Consider the following 6,462-nt stretch of genomic DNA (forward strand, 5'->3'; position numbering starts at 1 on the left):
CGGCAAATTATGTAATTCAGGATTTGGGGTGTTAGAGTGCCTTTTGAGCCAGACCCAAATCCTGGGTTGGACTGAGACAGACCATGGGGACCATACCAAACAAGTCCGGGGAGCAGAAGAGGAAAACTTCCAGATAAATAGTGAGAGAGATAAAGTAGGAAAGAGTTTCTTGCAGCCTTATCAGTTAAGCCCTTGTTATGTACCGGCTGTGGGATTTATGGGAGAAAAAGTCAGTGAATCTGAGCCAGTTAAACTAAAGATAAGACAGTACGGTTGTTACCCAATTGTTACTAAAGAAGAAACCCAGGGGTCGTCTGTCAGTTACAGGATGGTTCATGTTCCTAGAGAAGTTAACAAGGTGACAATTTTGAAAACCCCAGATAGAAGGGGGGCTGTTGAAAGGATTCAAGTGCCCAAAGGAGCACAAAGCCTAAGGGGGCTGGTGTCATACTGTTGCCCCTGGATTAGACATGCCTCCATGTTAATGCAGCCTCTGTGTGATTGTCTGTTATCTGACCCATTTCACCTGACAGAAGAGACAGTGAATAATTTTCATACAATGAAGCTGTGCATAACCTCAGCCCCAGCCCTGAGTATTCCAAAATATGATGAGGAATTTAACTTCTTCTGTTCTGAAATTCAGGATCACAGTCAGCCAGGTTAGACCCTGTTGCCCGCGGCGCCCCCTCCTGTGTCAGGGCAGTCGCGGCAGTGCAGGCAATTAAATTAATGAGCAGCTGTGAAGACATGGCAGTTTCTGTGTATAGCTAGCACCCACACTCACCCCCCTGCTCACAATTTACTTTTTAGAAATTTGTTTGAGTTTCAGGAAGTGCAGGGGGGGGGGGGATGGAAACATACAGTTGTGCAAACACACAGGACATACTCACACAAGTGCAACCAAAACATATTTATATGGCTAGACAACTCAGACTCCAATGTGCACTCCTAATTTCTTTAAAAAAATTTACTACCCTGAATCCTGCTATTTTGTTACCGATCACAGATTCTGAAATGGGGGAGGGTAGCACAGGTAGCCTTTTGTCTTATTTAGCTGAAAATGCTTCTTATGATTGTATACAGTTGATGCAACAAGAAACTTCTGGATTTTCTCATAAAAAACCTCTTGATAACCCTGATTATGAGTGTTTTATAGATGGAAGCAGGAATATGGGAGAGGATGGCCGGTTCCACACTGGATATGCAGTGGTCACACAGCATGAGGTAGCAGCCATTGCTGAACCACTCCCTCTGCACATGTCTGCACAGGAGGCAGAGCTGAAGGCACTCACTGAGGCGTGTAAATTGTCTCAGGGGAAGAAGGTGAACATCTATACAGATACTAGGTATGGTTTTGGTATTGCACATGACTATGGACCCATATGGCAGGCTAGAGACTTTTTAACCTCTGCAGGTCAGCCCATTAAAACCAAAACAAAGACTCACTGTTTGAACTAATGAACTCACTACTGCTTCCAGAGGAAGTATCCATTGTCAAGGTTAAGGCACATACCAGACAACAAACCCATGAGGCTAGGGGCAACAACAGGGCAGATAGGGCTGCAAAAGAGGCAGCAGTGAAGCCTTGGAAACCTGAGGTAATCCATGTCGGAGCCCTGCAGCCTCACCACATGTCTGAAGATGTGTTGATTAAACTGTCTGCATAGGCAGATGAAGGAGAAAAGACCTCCTGGACTCAGAGAGGAGCAGTGCCAAATGGGCAGGGACTCTGGGGAGTGTCAGGAAAAATATGCCTACCCAGGGCCCTCTATCATATGATGTCTCAGCGGCCCACGGGCCCACTCACCTATCGAAAGGTGCCATGGTAAGTGTGGTTAATACAGGGTGAATTGCTCTAGGGTTTTCTCTGTGCACTGAATAACCCCAGTCAAGTGGGGAAGACTCCAAGCAAGCACCTCCCCAGGCCACTTTACCCATTTCAGAGACTGCAGATAGACTATATACAACTACGAAAGGTAGGTGTGTATGAATTCGTTCTCGTGTGTGTTGATCTCTTTTCAGGTTGGGCGGAAACCTACCCAATAGCCAAAGCAAATGCCAAGAATACGGCAAAGAAACTGGTCAGTGAACTGATATGCAGGTATGGTGTTCCTGAAGTCATTGAGTCAGATAGAGGTTCTCATTCCGCAGTTGAAGTGAAGAGGGAAGTTATGCAGGCATTAGGGGTGGTCCACGCTTTCCGAGTTGAGTGTTTGAATGGATAAAAGGCCATGCGGGAGATCCAGGGGCCCTGGATAGAGTGCTTGCCTCTGGCTCTTTATTCAGTAAGGACTACCCCAAACAAGAGGACAGGGTTGTCCCCATTTGATATCCTGTTTGGAAGTGCCCCTAGGTTAGCGTTGTACTTTCCCCAGCAGCTGAATAATGACAGTCTGACCAGTTACATACGGGCCCTCACAAAAAGGCTAGAATACACGCATAAACAGGTGTTTGCTTCATTTCCAGATCCTGACTTAATAGAAGGAACTCACAACTTGCAGCCCAGAGACTGGGTGGTGATAAAAAGACATGCGAGAAAAGGACTAGTTCCAAGATTCGATGGTACATTTCAAGAACTGTTGACCACCCACACCGCTGTAAAGGTTGAAGGAAAACCCAACTGGATACACGCTTCTTACTGCAAGAAAATCTTGGAACCACAGGATGAAGGTCCTTCTGCTGACAGTGGCTCTGACCCTGAGCGTGTCAGCAGATTTTCGTCCACTGAATGATGAATGAGACAATGTTCTGATACAGCACCATCAGGTGTTGTTTGAAGGGATGAATGAAAAGTGACAGACTGTTGGATCTGTACTCACAGCCCTGTGAGTTCAGCCAGTATGCCCTATTTTGCCATGCCCCTCAGTTTATCTGAATTGACTGAACTGGCCAACTCTACTATTTTTTTCAGAGCCATGAAGCAGGTTAAGTCCAAACTAAAAACAGGGAGATACCCTTACCCGTTGCAGGATGGGCTGAGCCCCCCTGGTTCATAGTAAACAGATTAGGGCCACCAGCTGATTATAGCTCTACCCCCTGGAACGAGAACATGTGGTGCAATGTGTCATGCTTTCCAAGTTGGACACACTGTTTTTGTTTGCAAATACGGTCAAAGGGTATGTCTTTTAGTCCTCATGACAAATTCGGCTGCAATGACTGGTGTTGGTATAGATCCTGTAAAGAGTAAGAATCTGGCCTGCAACAACCGTATCTTAGTTTTAATTTAATTGTTGGAATAACCTCTAACTCCTCAGAGGGTCAGGGAAAAGAACTGGCAGAAGGTGTCCGACTGGCCAAATTGATAACTCAGTTGTTTAATAGTACGGTGGTTGCAGTCCCAGAAGATATATTCCTGGTCTGTGGGCATAAGGCATACTAATGGTTGCTCAGAAATGTCAATGGTTTATGTACAATCGCCCGGCTTACTCCTGCAACCTTTATAATACCCCATTCCGACATAGATATGTTTATTAATAAAGTTTGTAAGAAGGGGATACAATATTGAGATTATTGAGAGTATCTGTGGTACTGTTCCCCCTGAAGGGAATCCTTAGGGCAGAATAGGATTAGCTTGTTCCGAAGTACCTTTGGGCGGTAACAGTTCACAGATTTCTCAAAATGGGGGAATTGTGAGAGATAGAACTCCATCTTGTATATCCTATACCTATCTGAACCAGAGTTCAATTAGAGGTGATTAAAATGTTAGACAAGTGTCAGCTCTTTGCAGGCACGCTGGGCGGGGGGGATTCAGCGGACCACCCCCCCCTGCTGTTCTATTTGTATAAATGCTAGTTTATGCTGTTCTAAGTTTAAGATCCTCTTTCTACTAAAGGTTTCATTTCTCCTGTCTTTTTGTGGTTTGTGTGATGCACGGCTGTTGGGCGTCTACCAATAATTATGGTATAAGATTATGTGCTAATGTTACAATAACACCCTCTGTCACAGATGATCCGCGAGAATATTGAACTGTCCTCCCAATATTATCAATATTACTCTCCCTTATTGATCGGTAGATCTATTAAACAGTATTTATTTCCCTAGGCCCCAGAACCTACAATTTGATTACTCAGAGCGTCTCCTCCTGTGTACCCAGAGAACAAAATAGTCCTTTTGTTCAAGTCAGTCAATAGATGCCCAGCAGATAACGCAATTACAGCTGGCTTCCTTAGGTTGACAAAAGAGCTTCCCTTTCTGCAGAGATATCACAGCTAGGTGTGAAGACTACACCTGGGGGGAGCCATTTGGTGTCGCTGCCATAAGGGGCTTGTAAGCTAGCTGAATGCAGACAGGCCGGCACCAAGGTTCCTAGATTGACAAATGAATGTGAGATATGATTTTTACCTTTTTAAGAGAGACCATGCATCTTACGGACGTAAAAATTACATCATCGTGTCACTCAGAATACACTGGACATGTACATATGACAACCAGAACTCTAGGAGATGCCCAGGTTAAGTTATGGCGTTACCCCATCATAGAACCAGGTATAATAGTCATATTTGGTATCCCTGAACTCCATATTTTGTGGGGAATGTGAATATGTGCTTGTTACTTGTGTACAGCGGAGACATCCCACAATATGGCACATGCCATATTTCAGAACTGACATTCACCTCAGGAATACAGCCTGCCCAGCAGGCGGACTCTCAATTCCCCGCCTTGATTCTGGGACCCTTTATAACAAAGACCTAGAATCTGCTAAAGGAGTTCTCCACTTTTAACAACACCTGAAGAAGGCCTCAGCCAGAGAACCTGTGGGCTGCAGGCAGATTCAGATTATTACACTGGACAAAGGTTTCTTGGACTTTATCCCTGCAACGGACTATTTCACCAACGGACATCTTTTCTGCGGAAACTAAGTATTTTCTTTCTTTTCTCTCTTTTTGGTTATTGGACTATACTTTCCTTGATTATTGTTTTAATAATTACTGTACATCTTGATAATTTGTATTGTACATATATATATATATATATAATAAATGACCTCCAAGTCATTTCTCTAGCCATATGCCTGTTTTCAAACACTGCAAAAACTTACCCTAGCCTCTCCGAAGAGAAAGCTACTCGGTTCTGTTATCTAGATAGTGGGTTCCTTGCTCCCATAAATTGCAAGGTGGTGGCAGTTAAACTACCCTGTGTGTGGTTCCGGTCGCAGTTCGTCACACGCTTACTTGCGGTCAATCGGCGGTCCACTCCCTGCGCTTTCAGCCTATCGACTGTACGGACTCAAGTTAGACTGTCGGTGTGCTGAAAGTGGCTGGGAGGCCTGTTTGCGGATTGACCAGTAGGGGCGCTGTGACGGTTTTGTGACGTATTGTGGCCGCGGCGGTCGCAGTTCATCACACCCCCCACCAATCTGCTGCATCAGAGAATCTCCGGCACAGAAACTACACAGCTCTGTCTACTGTATAATGAATGGAGCTGGTAACCGCAGTGCTGATCACACTAAAGTAGATGGTAGCAGTGCTGCAAGTACAGGCTTCCTTCACTGTGATGTTAGGACGGCAGTGCAGCGTGCAGAGAAGATGGAGGAGCTGTGCAGTGGCGCCCCTACAGAAAAGGTAAGTACTGGCGCTGGGGACATGGCTAGGAGGGTGAGATGGTGGCACTGGGGGGCAAGCTGGTTGAACTGGGGGGCAGTTGGTGGCACTGGGGGGGCAAGCTGGTGGCACTGAGGGGGGCAAGCTGGTGGAACTAGGGGGGCAGCTGGTGGCACTGGGGGGAGCAGCTGATGGCACTGAGGGGGCAGCTTATGGTACCAAGGCGGCAGCTGATGGCACTGGGGGGAGCCTGATTGCACTGGATAGCAGCTGATGGCACTGGGAGGCAGCTGGTGGCACTGGGGGAGGCAGCTGATGGCACTGAGGGGGCAGCTTATGATACCGAGGCGGCAGCTGATGGCACTGGGGGGAGCATGATGGCACTGGAGGGGCAGCTGGTGGCACTGGGGAGGAAGCTGGTGGCACTGGGAGTCAACTGATGGCACTGAGGGGGCAACTGATGGCACTTAGGGGAAGCTAATGGCACTGGGGGGAAGCTGATGGCACTGAGGGGAAGCTGATGGCACTGGGTGGAAAATGATGGCACTGGGGTGGCACTAGGGGGCAGCTGGTGGCACTGAGGAGACAGCTGATGGCACTGGGGGAAAAGAAGCTGATGGCCTTGGGGGGGGGGGAGCTGATAGCACTGAGAGGGCAGCTGATGGCACTGGGGGGATGATGAATTTTTATAAAGAAAAACATTCTTTGAATTAGTTTTGTTATTAGAGTACTCGATTAATCGTTGGATTAATTGATAGAATATTCAGTTACAAAAATAGTCGATATCTGCAGCCCTACTTTAAAGGGGTTGTCCGGGTTCAGCTCTGGACATACCTCCATTTTCACCCCGGCACTGATGGGCGGGATTTAGCGCTGCCCTAGCCAGTAAAATAGCTAGGGCAGCGCTAAAGCCTGCCCATCA

General features: G+C 46.9%; 1 long non-coding RNA gene across 1 annotated transcript; it reads left to right on the plus strand.

Moving 5' to 3' along the window:
* Positions 1 to 1,309: 1,309 nt before the first annotated feature.
* LOC122927754 lies at positions 1,310 to 2,631 on the plus strand. Its single transcript, XR_006387818.1, has 3 exons — positions 1,310 to 1,346; positions 2,023 to 2,101; positions 2,467 to 2,631. It is a non-coding gene; the product is annotated as an uncharacterized LOC122927754 (long non-coding RNA).
* Positions 2,632 to 6,462: the final 3,831 nt, after the last annotated feature.

This window comes from Bufo gargarizans, chromosome 2 (assembly GCF_014858855.1).
Source record: "Bufo gargarizans isolate SCDJY-AF-19 chromosome 2, ASM1485885v1, whole genome shotgun sequence".
Lineage (NCBI taxonomy): Eukaryota > Metazoa > Chordata > Amphibia > Anura > Bufonidae > Bufo > Bufo gargarizans.